Source organism: Pan troglodytes, chromosome 4 (assembly GCF_028858775.2).
Source record: "Pan troglodytes isolate AG18354 chromosome 4, NHGRI_mPanTro3-v2.0_pri, whole genome shotgun sequence".
In the NCBI taxonomy this organism is placed as follows: domain Eukaryota; kingdom Metazoa; phylum Chordata; class Mammalia; order Primates; family Hominidae; genus Pan; species Pan troglodytes.
The window spans coordinates 74,781,993-74,798,320 of record NC_072402.2 but is presented as its reverse complement, the minus strand read 5'-3'; the positions used below and the strand labels follow the sequence as shown (position 1 = coordinate 74,798,320).

At 41.1% G+C, this 16,328-nt stretch overlaps 1 long non-coding RNA gene across 1 annotated transcript in view; it reads left to right on the top strand.

The window, feature by feature from the left end:
• The window catches only part of LOC107974764 (uncharacterized), a 60,588-nt gene extending 44,646 nt beyond the window's left edge, over positions 1-15,942 (top strand). Inside the window, exon 3 of the long non-coding RNA XR_008548239.1 lies at positions 15,679-15,942. This is a non-coding gene — a long non-coding RNA (uncharacterized LOC107974764). The remainder of the gene's footprint in view (positions 1-15,678) is intronic.
• The last annotated feature ends 386 nt before the right edge of the window (positions 15,943-16,328 follow it).

Here is a 16,328-nt window from a genome sequence, read left to right as displayed (position 1 = left end):
TTAATGCTGTGGCTTTGTCTCCTCACCCCAAATGTGTACTTTGGTAAAGTGTCCTCCTGAATGACTGTATGTAACAGGAGGTTCAAATGAAAGTTTCTGTTGAGGCCCAGCGACAATGGAAATAACATTCTAAACTGAAGCATAACACCATGATTTACAAAACAGGTAGTAAAAAAACTTAGACCCCTTAGTCCTTCACCTATATTGAGAGTGTAAAAGGATTGAGGAGAGGAAAACCTAGGAGGATTTGTGCGGAGCATTTTGGGGAGAGTAGATTCCAACCCAAGGGTGCTCCCCCTAGAGGAGTTCTTCCTCATTGACTTCAAGCCGAGAGAGGGGCTTCCAGGACACTACTTTGGAGCTGTGTGTCTCTTGAGCTTAGGGGATGCAGTCAATACTCATGTCTGACTTCACCTGGAAAGTCCAAAAGGTGAGAGATGGACTGGCTAGTTGCTCTGAGCTGAGGCATGAAGGGGAGATGGCCATGGCGGCGGGCTTATCGGGCACTTCGAGGGCTGTCAGGTGGATGACTGGTGTTGCAGCAAGAGATAGATGGCACTGGGTATCCTTATCTGGCAGGGCCTCATAGAAAGACCCCTGCAGAGGGAAGCTGGAGGTACAGTGGGAGTTCTCAGGGCTGAAGAGGGAACAGGCTGCCAGCTGGAAGAGAAAGGCATTCTTCTGGTAGCAGATCTGTAGTTTGTAGAGCATCTCCAAAGAACCCAGAAGAGTGCCCATGACACAGGTGTCTTTCTTAGACATCTACTCGGCCCATAGAGTGACAGCGCTGAAGTATCACAATAATATCCATGAAGTAGGAATGTACCTGCTCTACTTCCTTTACTTCTGCAGGAGTTCTAATTCAGAGGGCTTGGGATGCACATTTAGCAAGCTAAGAAAGGAAGAAGAAAAGTACTGGGCTATACAAGAGGGAAGAAATTGTCTTTAGTCCATGTCCTAACCTTAGGTTTCTTGACTATAGCAGGTCCTAGCTTGGTAAGGTAGGGGTAAAGGGTGGAGGGAAGAAGTCTTAACTTTGTAGCAAGACAGAAGTTCACATGGGATTGGACATTGAAAATAATGGATTGAAACCAGGCACGGTGGCTCACACCTGTAATCCCTGCACTTTGGGAGGCTGAGACGGGAGGATTGCTTGAGGTCAGGAGTTTGAGACCAGCCTGGCCAATATGGTGAAACCCCATCTCTACTAAAAATACAAAAATTAGCCAGGCATGATGGTGCATGCCTGTAATTCCAGCTACTTGGGAGGCTGAGGCATGAGAATTGTTTGAACCTGGAAGCGAAGGTTGCAGCAAGCCAAGATCGAGCCACTGCACTCCAGCCTGGGTGACAGAGTGAGACTCTGTTTCACAAAAAAAGAAAAAAAAGAAGATAATGGATTGAGTGCATTCATATTTTCTAAAGGTAATCATAAGGTCATGGGACTGCCCAAATTTTCATCCAGGAGTATCTACCAATTAAACCCCATTGAGCAAATTGTTTTATGGCTAAATACCATGAGTTATGCTTGTTTAATGTAATGGTTACATTACTAATTAGTCTTAAAATTGTTTCCATGGGAAAAACTCATCCAGTTTCCCAAAGATGGAATACAGCACATGGACACTCCCTCATCTGCCCATGTTAGGTAATACCATGATGGTTACATGTATGCCAGACAATGAGTTAATGATTTTGATTTAAGAACCAAGTAAGTGACTTCCAGACTCTTAGGATCTCCCCGAATGTAAAGTGAAATGAGATACTGTTTTCAGTGGTCTGCTTAAAGTGACACCAGCATCAGATCTGTGGAATCTTGCCCCTAAGGTCCAGACCCTCACCTTTTTGTCTTCATGGCAAGCCACAGACCCTCAGTTGGATTCCTTAACAGAAACATGATTTTTTTCCCCAGTGGGGTTTTGCTGGCCCTCTAAGACTTCAATAAAAGGGAACCCAGATGCTAATGCTCAGGGAGTGACTGCATTGGCTGAGCTCTTCAGAGAACTATGTGCTAAGCATTTCTCAAAGAACCTGCATATTCTATTCAATTCTGCATAAGTTTTGTGGAACAAGTTTTCTTTTAAACTGGGGTTGACAAACTTCCGTCCATGGGCCAAATCCAACCATCTGTGTTTTTCTGTGGCCTGTGAGCTAGTAATGGTGTATTAAAATTTTAAATGTTTAGGGGAAAAATCAAAAAAAGAATAATACTCTGTGACATGTGAAAACTATATGAAATTCACATTTCAGAGTCCATGAATAAAGTTTTATTGGAACACAGCCACACTCATTCGTTTATATCTTGTCTGTGGCTACAATGAGAGTTAAATACTGGCGACAGAGACCAAATGGCCTGCAAAGCATAAACTGTTTACTCTCTGGCTGTTTATGGAAAAAGGTTTGCCAATTCCTGATCTAAACTATTATACTACCTTCTATTTATGACTTTATTTTGATCCAAGAAGGTTCTCTTTTCCATATATTCACCATTTTACTATGAACTCATACATTATATAGTGATGGGGTTACTGGTTTAGAAAATGAATCTTCCCCTGCTAGTTGATTTCAGTGTAATGTAATGGGCAAAGCATTTGACAGAGTTAGGACACCTGGGGTTTAGGCTTGGTTCTGTCATTAGCTAAGAGACCCTAGGCAAGTCATTTCACCTTTTTGGGCTTTGAGAAATGAACTATTTCACAGGTTTTCAACCTGTGCTTGGAGGAGTCCTAGTTTACCATTAAATCCTTTCAGGATCAAATGGACAGAGGGCTCCCACCACCCCACTATTGATCTTCAACCAGAGTCCCCCCAGTTATGTGGATTTTACATATTGGGCATTTGCATAAGATTTTAAAGGATACAAAGAATTGACAGCTAAGAATTTTTTGAAAAGCCACAAAAACAGATCAGGCCCAAGGTCCCTCATAGTCCCATGAGACGAAAAGGAAGGAAGAGCTTTTGGGATATGATACTACTCAGAGGTTTAAGCCATGGGCAGGAGATGCTGACCTTCAAATTCTAAATTCAGCTTGTTGGCATATTATGTAATAGTCCACCTGTTTTGCTTTTCCCATCTGGATAACAGAAGTAGTACATAACTGGGTTTTCTAAAACATATGGTAGTTATAGCAATATACACTATTTGAAAAAGAAATGGTGGCCTAGCTAGCTTATTTCAGTTTTCGCCTTACTGAAAACTCACAGATGTAGATTCAGCCAAGAAAGCTGAAAGGTAAGGAGCATCTTATTTATTTTATGTTAACCCTGGGGATTGACAGGGCTAAAAACAATTTGAAATCTGTGTTGATTTTATATGCTCGAGTGTAGACCATTATGGTTTTGACTGCTGAAGTTCATTAGAAAGCCTAAAAAGGGTAAATATAATAAGCCATCATTTTCCTTACTCCCTAATGTAGACATGACTGGATATTTTTAGATGCATTATCTTTGAGTTGATAAACATTTTCAGTTATTATCTTAAGAAGGCAAGTTTAACGGAATTTTCAGCCCACATTCCCTGTGTTTTATGCCCATTTGCAAATGACCATTCACCCGCCCACTTGAAATGATTAATGATAGAAGGCAAGCAAATTGCTTAAGATACAGATTTGATTTATTTTTTACTAAATATTGCCTAATGGCTGGTACACTGGGGAGATGATGCTGAAAGTTTTTCTTCAGTCAAATTTTGGAAGTACAAGTGAGCGAAAAGAGGTAAAGAGATGTTCGAAAGAACAATAGGAGAGTCCATTAAATTTTATTTAGATAGCCACACTCAATTTATTCAATAAAAGTTTATTGACCACCACCATCTCTCACGCACAGTGGAGGGTATGACAATGAATTAGACGGAGACCTGCTTTCAGGGCACCTACTATCTGGAGAGGAGGTCAGAGGCAAAGAGGAGATCCTCTCTACTTAACTCAGACAATCGACCAACTATTAGTGATTTGAAGCCCATCTGGTGGAACTGGACTTAACTAAATGGAACTTAACTTAATGGAAACATTGCATGAGATGGTAATTCTCTCCCATCTTTTCTAATTTTCTTCCCCAATTTCTAGTTTTGACAGCTTGATTTATGTTTCAAATCTTCAGATAGTAGATTTGAAGAGGCTCTATGGGCTTACAATCCCATCCGTTCAGCATGATGTTTGGAACAGTGTCTGCAATGTAACATTTGGGAATAGAATTGTGGAAGTTCTGAATCCAAATCTTCTAATTCTGAGCTTTTACTGTGAGGGTTCCCAGGGAAAGCCTGGAATCCTACCCTTTGTCTGCAGTTGAGGCTGAACTGCTGACTCTGCCCCCAATCACTCTGTCACTCTTGGCCAATCACTTAAGTTCCTTCTCAGGTTTGTGGAGGGGGTTGGGGGTAGTGCTTTTTCTATCCACTCTTCCTCACAGCAATGTTGTGGTAATTCCCTGGCAGGTAGCTCTTAACCACTTGACTTTCATTGGACACTTCCATGAAACAGGTGATCAAGATCGAAAAGGCATGGTGGAATGAAGTATCCCAAGATTTACAGTCACAATGGAGTGGCTGGAGAGATGTAGTGTGTATTTCAAAGCCTGTTCAATCTCCTGAGTTGGGAACTTTGAAAGGAACTTGGACTTCGGAGGGTTCGAATTTGTTAGTTCTTGGCCAAGCACAACTTTCCATTCCTAAGAAAGACGTCTATAAAAAGGCCATTTGGACTTCAAAGAGATGATATTTTGATGCATTAAGTGTACATATGAATCAGAAACATGTGGATTAAATTTCCCACTCAAACACGTGGCCTTGAAAATTTCAGGGGAAAATGTTTGGCAAAGTGTGCCTGGGATTTGGCTAAAGATGGAGCTTTTTTATGTTTGGGAAGTTTTATCTTCTTCCACATGCACCCCGTGATGTGACTGACATAGTCCTAATGTAAACCCAGAGGGTGGCAGGGAAAAAATGGCCTCTGACAAATACATATTGAGCTTACAAAAGGGATGGAGGTTATAGACCTTCATTAAAAGGGTCACTGAAGTTTACAAAAACCCCAAACCCAATCAAATAATGTTTTCCTGGAATAAGGGCATGGGAAAGCAAGACACCAATTACACTGGCGGCAAGTGCTGTGGGACAGTTGACTCTGTTTTAATGACTAGTGTCCTGCCCTTTCAGTCTAAGGCCACCATCAATATTAGTGGGACCTTTGCTAGACACCCCTTAAAGAGCTCAAGAGGAAAACCAGCCCTTCTGAGCTTGGCTACCTTATCAGCTTGGCACTGGTTTCTGCGCAAACTTTGGTTGTAGTGTTTATCTAGAGTTCACTATAGGATTCACTATCTAAAGTTCACTATCTAGAGCATGCCTCCCTGGGTTCCTCTAGAAGAGACTGTCTGCGTGCAAGAGAGGCTAGAACACTGCACCAATCAGTGTCAGTGGAGCTCTCCAAAGTGAATGAATGATCACCTTCCATTCAAATACAAAAGTGTCCCCCGTCTGTCCTTGAGATCAGTATGGAGCCCAAATCATTGCTTGGTTGAAGATTAGGCACAGCATTTTTTCTTTCTTTTTGTTCTACAATAATGTATTTTTTCCTCTGAATATAAATCATTCTTGCTAATTGTGGAAAACTTGAAAAAACACAGGACTATATAAAAATCATGATACACCAATAACTCAGGCACTATTAACATGGATATTTTTTCATGCCATTAAATATTTTTCGAAACATGACTTTTAACAGCCCTTTCCAATTCCACGATGCAGCTGTCTCAGAATCTATTCAACCAATCTCCTATTGTCAATGTTTAGTTTGTTTCCTTTATTTTTTTGTTATGATAATGTGGGGATAAACATTCCTGAATATAAATCTGTGTTCCCATCTCTGATTATTTCCTTAAGGTAGATTCCTGGCAGGAAGATTTCTGATTTAGCATGAGTGAACATTTTTATACATTATGCCAAGTAGGGTTCCAGGAAGGTTGCATTAATTTATACTCCCACCTGCAGAGTACTTCAGGGTCTCATCCATTCTTTGAAGCCATTACTGTGTTAGGGGGCACCCTCTTTATTCGTGAACAGCCTCACAGATGGGGATATTTGTAAATCTTTGCCCTGCCGAGCCCTCCAGTAAGCACGGCAGTGACCATGGATGCTACCCACTGAGTCATGGAGGAGGTGAGAGGCTTGAAGAGCATTTAGAAGGGCCATGGTGGCTTTAGGACATATTGGCTAAGATTTTCTTCTCCCCTAGCTCATCAGAGGTCAGATTATCCCCTCTTTGAGTTGTCTAAGAACCTGCATGGCTGCTTCCCTGGGGGCTTCCTCCGTTGCGGGCATGATGGAGGCTCTCTTCTAAGTGTATTATAGGGTTTATCTCCCAAAGGCAAGAGAATCATACCCTTAACTTCCCAATCCAAAGGGCCCAAATGGGAGCTAAGATCTGGGACAATTAGGCAGGATATAACCCAAAGCCAAGATGTTGTTCTCTGCATTGGCCAGGGAGGATTACCCACTCACTGATTACCAGTTTAGACCTGACCAAACTGTGTTATCTCACCAATTTTTCCTGGCTGCAAAAACCAGTGGGTCTTAGCATCAGGGGATTGGCACTCCATAGGTATTATCCTGTCTCCCCAATTAAGTGGGGGCTGCCTTCAGGGATCTGTGATCCCAGCCCAGTGGCTCTCTCCCTATACCATTTAGGCTCCTGTGTCATCTTCTCTCTTCTATTATCACTACTGTATGTTAGGAATGCCAATTAGCACTAATATTAGGTTAAGTAACATGTACTTTGGGAAAGTAAATTTTCTGTTAAGCAAACCAACAACAAGTTTCAAAGTCAAACACACAGATTTCACAGTCATTTTGTTGAATTATCCATGACCAAAATAATAATAATAATAATAATAAATCCACTCTCTTTGTTAATTTAGTACTTACAGTGTAATAGGAGAGTCTGTGGAAACATAAAAACAATATTTTTAAAACATTTTAAAAACTAAAAATGAAACAAAAGAAAAAAGAAACACTAAGTAAGACATTTTCATTTACTTTAGGCCACATAGCGTCCTGACAGGCATAATTAATGATATAATTTCCTGAGTGTCCATAGGACCTGTTTAAAAAAAAAAAATAACACATATAACAAAAAACCAAACAGGTAATTAAAGTGCTTCCCATTTTTAATGAATAGACCCTTCAGAAACCTGGCAGGCAGCATCCGGGCCCCACCTCCCACTCTTTATTAACTGACATGTCAAAGAAAAAAGCCATATCATTTTTATGTTCCCATAGCGCAGAAACTAATTTTGGGTATTTTAGGCCAGGGAGATTTATAGATCAGCATCAGAAACTTCTCTTGGGTTCCTGAGAGAGTAGTAACATTCCAGAGTTGGATGGATTTAGTAGCCATCCTGTTTAAAATACGGGGTCCTGTCAAGCCTATGGGTATCCCTGAGTAACCTTCTATTACGGCCCAGCTGTTCCTTAAAAGAAGTCATGGAAAATGTCAGGGCACTGTGGCAGGTCTCCCCTCCTTTGCGGGATCACCTTGAGGAGTGAAGGTTGAGCAGCAATTCTGCAGGAGGGTTTCTGAGGCTCACAGGAACATTGCCTGCCAAATGCTATTGAAGATGGCCCTTGAGGTTGAACATTTAGTAGAAAGGAAGAGAAAGAGGACCTGGAAATCAGCCTTTTCAGGGAGACTTGGGAAGGAGGAAGTTGATGTTTCAGAGCACAAGTGAAAAGATGATATAAGGTTAAATCAAGAATTTATTTGTTTAAAGTTTTGGTGTTAAGAACAAATATTTGTTGTTCATTTATTGGCCAAGGAGAAATAAAGGTATAATTTTCATTTGGCTGGGTTAACTACTTTTTGACAGCCACAAAAGGAAGCTTTTTTATTTTATTTTTCCATTAGTTATTGGGGTACAGGTGGTATTTGGTTACATGAGTAAGTTCTTTAGTGGTGATTTATGAGATCCTGGTGCACCCATCACCTGAGCAGTATATACTGCACTATATCTGTAGCCTTTTATCCCTTGCCCCATTGTATCATTCTTTTGCCTTTGTATCCTCATAGCTTAGCTCCCACATATCAGTGAGAACATATGGTGTTTAGTTTTCCATTCCTGAGTTACTTCACTTAGAATAATAGTCTCTAATCTCATCTAGGTCACTGGAAGTGCTGTTAATTCATTCCTTTTTATGGCTGAGTAGTATTCCATTATATATATATATATATATATATATATATATATATATATATATATATCACAGTTTCTTTATCCTTTTATTGATTGATGGGCATTTGGATTGGTTCCATGATTTTGCAATTGTGAATTGTGCTGCTATAAACAGCATGTGCAAGTATCTTTTTCGAATAATGACTTCTTTTCCTCTGGGTAGATACCTAGCAGTGGGATTGCTGGATCAAATGGTAGTTCTATTTTTAGTTCTTTAAGGAATCCCCACACTGTTTTCCATAGTGGCTGTACTAGTTTACATTCCCACCAGCAGTGTAGAAGTGTTCCCTGTTCGCTGCATCCATGGCAACATCTACGGTCTTTTGATGCTTTGATTGTGGCCATTCTTGCAGGAGTAAGGTAGTATCACATTGTGGTTAAAACGAAGCTTTTAAAACCTTATATCCACCTGCACCATTTCCGCTTTATTCTGAGGAAGGTGATAACAACATATTTGTTCCATGAGGTCCTTAAGCTGTACAACTAGATCTTTAAGGAATACTTCATAGAGTAGGTTGCTTTAGAATCTGAGAGGCTTGCATCTGAATTCTTCTAAACTGTGTGACTTGGGTCAAATTTAAACCTCTCTGGGCCTGAACCCTAAGCTGAAAGTGAGGATAAGCACATTGACTATATAACATTGGTTCAGACCAGGCGTGGTGGCTCATGCCTGTAATCCCAGCACTTCGGGAGACCGAGGTGGGCAGATCATGAGGTCAAGAGATCGAGACCATCCTGGCCAACACGGTGAAACCCCATCTCTACTAAAAATACAAAAATTAGCTGGGCATGGTAGCACGTGCCTGTAGTCCCATCTACCCGGGAGGCTGAGGCAGGAGAATCGCTTGAACCTGGGAGGCAGAGGTTGCAGTGAGCCGAGATTGCGCCGCTGCACTCCAAACGAGTGATAGAGTAAGACTCCGTCTGAAAAAAACAAAAAACAAACAACAACAACTACAACAACAACAATTGGTTCAAGGATTCAATGCAAGAATGCATGTAAAGTTTCTAGCAGTGTCTCACACATGATAAGCCATCAATAAATGGGAGCCTTTAGGAAGATTCTTGGAGAAGCACCAGGAACAATGGAAATGGATGACTAACTGGATGGACTACAAGAAGGGTGAAAGCAAGGATGTGGAAACTGCCACTATTGGCTCTACAAAGAGATGTGATGGAAGTCTGGTCATCTCTTAGAAAGCACCATGAGAACAAGTACTGTGCCTTGTTTTGCTTACCACATTTCCAGTGCCTGGAACATTGTGGTACATAGGGTGTGACTATTTGGTGAACGAGTAAATGAATGAATGAACACTAAGTCCAAGTTCACATCCCCATTTGTGTTAGTGCGTTCTCATGCTGCTAATAAGGACATACCCAAGACTAAGTAGTTTATAAAAGAAAGAGGTTTAACTGACTCACAGTTCAGCATGGCTAGGGAGGCCTCAGGAAACTTACAATCATGGTGAAAGAGGGAAGCAAACACGTCCTTCTTCTCATGGTGGCAGCAAGAAGTGCAGAGCGAAGTTGGGGAAAAGCCCTTTATAAAACTGTCAGATCTTGTGAGAACTCACTCACGACCACAAGAAGAGCATGGAGGTAACCGCCCCCATGATTCAATTACCTCCCACTAGGGCTCTCCCATGACACATGGGGATTATGGGAACTACACTTCAAGATGAGATTTGGGTGGGGACACAGCAAAACCATATCACTGTTCTCCATGGAGATTTGTCTAATCCATTCTGATTCCTCTCTTTGTGTGTGTATGTTGGGTGTGTGTGTGTGTGTGTTGTGGGTGTGTGGGTATAGGTGTGTACATTTTGCTATCTACAGATAGTAGAGGCGGGAGTTATGACTTACACTTCTCTGGAGTCTTTCCCTGCCCTCCCCTCACCACTTCTGACATTTCAAACAAATGCCATCCTTAGACACACATTAGTGACTAAACACATACACATTGAATTGGAATTGAAAACAGTGCAGTGCCTTCGTGGAGCAGAGTAAGCAGATGGAGTTATAGATTTGTGGAAATTCACCCTGTCCACAGTTGGGCTGAATTTTCTGTGCTCCCCTAATCATTTCAGGAGTCTCAGGGCTTGGCAGAGGCTGGCTTGTCCTTTTCTGTAGAATGTCTGCACCAACTTAAGCACGGTTGTCATGTGTTTAAAGTTCCCTTATTGCCTTCCATGAGACATATATTCTCCCCAGTTTAACTTTGGTTGAACCAGTTTACAAATCTCTGCCAACAGAGAAAATCCTTGAGCTTTCCCCACTTTTTGAATGGGCAACCTGAGGATAAATTCAGCTGTTTCTCCAGACTTTGTTTTCAAAGTTGAACAGGTATCAGAAATATGACTCCAGCCTGATCATATTTCATGGCCACCACAAGTGGCTGCTAAGAGATTTCACTTAAGTCTGCAGCTGGGGCTCGTTGGGTGCTTGCCAAGAGTAAGGGCATGATATATTTGTGTGGTGTATATGAAAGTCTGTTTTTATAGGTATAATATTCATATATATTGCTTTGGGATTAAGGGAAGGGTGTAAATACCTTGTGGGTTTATTCTCCTTTCTGTCTACTTGGCCTTCAGCTGGGTCCTAGAGATGACATATCCCCAGAAAAAGCCAGAACTCGATAGTGATGCCTTCAAAGAGGGAAATTCTGATGCCATATATAAGGCTAGGTTAGGTATTAGGCAGAGTGATATTAAGATTTGTCAATGCACAGTTAAATCACAAATAACCATCAGTGTTCCTACATTTTTGTTGGGAGCTTCAGGTACTATTTTCACTCCTGTCCTCACTCATCATATGGCCTAATGCCTTAGTCTGGGTATCTCCACTAAGGAAATGGCTCATGGAAGATTTCCAACAGCACTCCCTCCCCTTCTTATTTAACAAAATTTCTATAAAGAAGATAGAATTTCAGGAACTGTTTGAAAAAGAAAAAGAGAGGCCTTTGTGACTTAAGTTTTCTATCTACCTCCATTTCCCAATTCTTTAACACAAATTTGCATCCACCTTTAAAGCGCCTGACATGGTGTCTAGCTCAGTACGTTGCATATAGAGAGCACTCATTAAATATTTTTGAGCCTTCCTAGGTTTAAAATATCTTATATTGCAAGAGTTTGTACTTTGTGTGTGTGTGTGTGTGTGTCTGTGTGTGCGTGCGATGGAGTCTCATTCTGTCGCCCAGGCTGGAGAGCAGTGGCACGAACTTAGCTCACTGCAACCTCCGCCTCCTGGGTTCAAGCAATTCTTCTGCCTCAGCATTTGGAGTAGCTGGGACTATAGGCACCCACCACCATGCCTGACTAATTTTTGTATTTTTGTAGAGACTGGTTTTTCCCTGTTGGCCAGGCTGGTCTCAAACCTCTGACCTTAGGTGATCCACCTGCCTCGGCCTCCCAAAGTGCTGGGACTACATGTGTGAGCCACCGTGCTTGGCCAGAATTTGTACTTTTCAGAGAACAGAGGTTAGAGGACAGTGGAGGGAGACTGAGTGTATGTATGTGTGTGTGTTTCTGTGTGTGACTTCGGTGCTGAGAAAACTGTGTGGCTACAGGGGACAATAATAACCATGGTGCCCTGAGCTCTTACTGTGTGACAAGCACTGTCCCATGCATGGGCTTTGCCAGCATTATCGAATCTACTGCTCAAAAGTTTACAATGGCCACAAGGTAGGCACTATTTTGCAGATGAGGAATTGATATTTTAAAAGGTGAGGCAACTTGTTCAAGGTAAAACAGCTAATAAGTGGCAAAGTTGGGATTAGAACTCAGGTTTCTCCTGCCTCTGGAGCTGGAGTTCTTTGTAACATTACTCTTCTTGGAGTCCCTGAGAGATTAAACACACAAACAACAACAACAGCTCTGAGGACTTGGGACCTTTCTCAGCTGTGGAAATGTTCAATGAACACCAGCTCCTTGAAAGCCTGAGTGAAACATGACTGTGGGCTGGACTCAGAGGTTCAGGCTTTGTCAGTGGAGTGAACTTGTGAACTCCATCAGAGCTGGCCAGCGTGCTGCTCCTCAGGTGGTTGGGAATGACTTATGAAGAGGTCTGTGGGCCCAAAAGATGTGGTTTTTCTGGTGCTGCTCTCCTGACCCATCTGCAGGGACCAGTCCCATATCAGATTCTTGGACCTGGCCTAGGGGGCTCCCCGCTGTAAGCCTGGGCTTTCTGGATATACCCTTGTCTGTGGATCTGCCTCCTCCTGAAGCTGCTCTAATTCCTTGTTGATGGAGTGGCTGTTTACTATTGAACACTCTGTTGGCAGGATGCCTCCTGAGTGTTTTGGAAAGAGGCATCTCATCTGTTGTGGATGAAGGGCTATTTGCCCAAAAATGTCTGTTCTCTTTCTCATCCTCTTTCACTTTCCCCTCACAATGTCTACAGAGCATCTTGATCTATTTTTGAGAATTGGGTCTGTAGCCCTTGGACTACTAATTTAACTACCTCTGGCCCTAATCATCTTAGAAATGAACCTGGGATCTGGATATTCAGCCTAGGGGCAGGAAGCCAGTTTAAATACCTCAAAGAATAACCAATCAAGTGATTAAAGAAACACTTTGCAAACTGAGATCGATATCCTAAGCTCAACCCTCACTTAAAGTCGTAACACCAATATAATCAATTTCAGGAGGCATTAGCTTGCTCCATCAAGGAGAATCAAGCCAGGTTATCTTCATGTGGGCTGCATACATGATGCATAATAGGAATTTAAGTGAGTGAAATCTCAAAGAGAAGAGGAATTCCATGAATAGCTCATCAGTCAAAGATGACAATAAAATGTCTACCTGCTTAATGGAATGGGTCACTTGCTGCTTCCAGGAAGCTGGTTAATTCAATTTGTCAGGCCAGGCAGATTCTAGGGACCCAGGCTCCTCTCTAGAACTCATAAGGAACTATATTGCATTCTGATGCCTTTAGTTTCTCACTTCCTTTCAGCAGCATGTACAACAGGATCCATTGGCCCCAAAAGTGGTATTAGGAGGAGGCTCCTCTGAACTGGCAAAGAATAAACTTAGTGCTGAAGAAATTTGGCTAAACTATGACCTCACATGTAGTCACCTTCCTACCATCCTGGAACTCCTTGCTTGCTGCTAGGAGACCTTTGAGATGTCCCTGTATGGTGAAGCCACCAAGGAGTGATATCTGACTCTGACTCTGATGGTTACTTTCTTTTTTTTCTTTTTTTTTTTTTTTGAGATGGAGTCTCGCTGTGTCGCCGGGCTGGAGTGCAGTGGCGTGATCTTGGCTCACTGCAAGATGGTTACTTTCTTATGTAGAATTAAGATTCATTTTGCCCCAAATTGAAACACATTTTCTTTTTGTGTACCTAACTTCCTTACTAAGTCTTCCTTGATTGTGGAAGAAAAGGTAGTAAATTTCCCATGAACCTACCCATTCTCAACAATAAAAGACTCCCCTTGCTCTTCATGAATACATTATCCCACGATAATATTTACTTAGATATTTGCCTCTGCAGGATGTTGAGTTTGGGTGAATATTGCTCAGAGACATTTAGAAGATGCAGAAATAAAAAATCAGGCAATGACTTGGTTTGGCATGTAGATGTAAGAAATGTAGTATAAGCATGGTGCTTTTTAGAGGGCAGACATGTGCAGGCATAGCCTGACTTTCTGACCCAAAAAAGTAAAAGTTCAGGACAGCAGGATGACTTTTGGGAATGCTCAGATTATTTGAGAGCATTTGTGTTTTGTGAACGACCTAGTTAGTATTCTTGAGGCTGCACAGCTACAGGCAATGGTCTCCAAAAGGTAGCTCTGAGTGCTTACAACAAGCAGGGTTATTTAAGAACTTTCCTGGGGCCCTGGGGGTACTATTGAATATCAATAGCCGGTTCCAGGTTGGGAGTGAGAGCAGTGTACAGTTACAGGAATGAGTGCCGACATTTTTCATGCCTGGCCTGCCATCCTAGCAAGCTGCTTGGGTAAACAACATCTAAATTTTACAGGCTTTGAACATGTGGCACTCCACTTATACAGCAGGACATTTGAATTGATTGGTAATTTTGAATAAGCAAGATTTCTTGTTGAGTTCACTAGAATTTCTTTGTCATATGTTTTAGATTTTCAAAGCAGTGAACCAGGAGGCTTAGAGCTTCCAGTATTAGTGGAACCAGATCTGAACAATGCCAAAGACCAAGATCTTAGAAAATTAAATAATCTTTGTAACATGGGTAATGCTTATCACTTCAGAAGGCAGAAGGCTTGATGGAGGACTTTTGCGCAAAGTTAATTGAATCCCCCTGCTGCCCTCCTCAGTCTGGATTGGACATGATCTTGGTAGTGGTTTCATTTCTTACCATTTTGCTGCAAGTTTTTTTTTTTTTTTGTTTGTTTGTTTTTAGAAAATACCGTGTTGCTTTTATCTTGTTCCTATCCTCATGCTCTCCATTGCAAGTGAAAGGAAAGAAGGAAGGAAGGAAGAAAGGAAAGAAAGAATCTCCAATCCTTTCTAGATTAGCGATAATGGGACCCCTGTAGGTTTGACTTTATTTAGAGTTGGCATTACTTCAAACTAGAAGGCAAATCCCAAGGTCTGGAGATCAGGTCAATGGAAATGTGGAGGACTTAGAGTTTTCCCACAGTAAATGAAATGAGCAATCGGCTTAGACAACTCCCAAAGGCACTGTAGAATATGTGTTGTACAAGTGAATCTATACATCTTTGTACACAAAACACATCCTAGACTGCCCTATTGAGTGCTGTTCCCAACCTCTCCTTTCCTTACACAAACTTAATTTACCCAGCGATTCCAGTTCCCTCCTCCTCTGGAGTCAAGTCATGCTTCTGTAATCTGTGCAGTTTAGAACTCATGCCATCCCTGCATTGTTTTACCCATATCTCTCTTCTTCATCAGGATCAGAAACTCATCTCTGGGGCTAGTTGTCTGGAATGAGACGGGCACCATATTTTAGCCTACTTTTCTAAATCCCATAGAATCAAACACACTGCTGGGCACATAATTATGTACAATAAATCCTTACTGATTAATTTAATCACTATAGTATATAGTGGAAAGGGACTAGAACCAAAAGAGCCAAGAGTTCTCGTCCTCATGCTTCAGTTTTCTCACCAATAGGCTGAGGGAGATGGATAAGATTCAGTGGTTTTCAAACTTTTTTTTTTAACCATGGAATTTTTTTTCTAGTGAAGTCTTATTTTATCTAAAGCACCGGTAGGCAAGCATTTATTTTAAATGTTCTCTTTTGAAAGTTTACATTTATCCTGGTAACCGATTAGTCAATCAGTGTGTGTAAAGAGGCTTTCTTTATAAACAAAACACTGGAAATCAGGGGTTATGGTGGCAGCTGGTGTCTCACATCAGCCTCAGCACCTGATGTGTTTGGTTTAGGTTATACAATCGTAAGAAAACCCTGATTCACACAGAGGCTATTTGCAAATAAAGTTTTTCTTTTTTAAACAGGTCATCCTGTTATTTCAAGAAACCCACCAGTTAAACCTTTCCAGACATTACAAGAAGGATGGGAGGACATTTTCAATTAACGTTTTAATTGCTATTGGCTTCTAACACCAGACAATATTTATTATCTCATGAACATCAGATGAAAAACTATCCATGTTTTATTATGTGAAAACGATAAGATGTTTTTAACACGTCCCACTGTGTCTGCTTATTTCTTGTTACACAGCTGATAAAAACACTGCGGCGAGACACACACTTAGGAAATGCCAATTAATTAATGTGAGTTTTATTAAAATATAAATATAAGCCTAAGGTGACTGGAAACTCATAGAATGGTACAGTTAAGATTTGCACATTTTATTCAGTGTAAATTTAACCTAAAAAAGGAACAATATTGAACTCTAGTTTAAATATGCATATTGATGTGTTTAGGAGTGAAGTATACTGATGTTTGCAACTTTGAATATATCAAATAAATTAAATGGACTACAGCGTGGATAGAGCTGGGTAGTTGGACAGATATATGGTAAAGCAATATAGGAAAATGTTCTTGTTCACTGTACAATTCTTTCAACTTTTCTGTTTGACAATTTTTATGATAAAATATTGAGGAAAATGTAACTCAAAAGACAAATCTTTATCTGAAGTGT